Here is a 395-nt window from a genome sequence, read left to right on the forward strand (position 1 = left end):
CCCAGCTAAAGTTAGTGTGTTACTGTTCTCACACGGATGGACAGTCACTGTTTGTACAAAACCAGGACCAAAATCCTCCCTGGTGAAATAATTTAATTTATAGCAAAATTGGTTTTCCCTCTCCACATCCTTGATTTGTTCTCTTTAGGTGTCTTCTTGCCTAAGATTTGGAAAGCAAAATTGTCTCAAATCCACACAAGAGAAACTGTCTTTGATAGTCTGTTTCCTCTACATATCTGAAACTCTGGAAGATATCCCGGGAAACTATTGTGCCTGTGGGGAGAAAAAGTAATAGAAATGAGCCTCATTATAGGAGCTTACTGCTGATTTCTTTCCAAATTACTCATAGCTATTTGAAATAAATAACAATTCTTTGGCTATGAAATAAATACAGA

Source organism: Charadrius vociferus, unplaced genomic scaffold (genome assembly GCF_000708025.1).
Source record: "Charadrius vociferus isolate BGI_N301 unplaced genomic scaffold, ASM70802v2 scaffold455, whole genome shotgun sequence".
In the NCBI taxonomy this organism is placed as follows: domain Eukaryota; kingdom Metazoa; phylum Chordata; class Aves; order Charadriiformes; family Charadriidae; genus Charadrius; species Charadrius vociferus.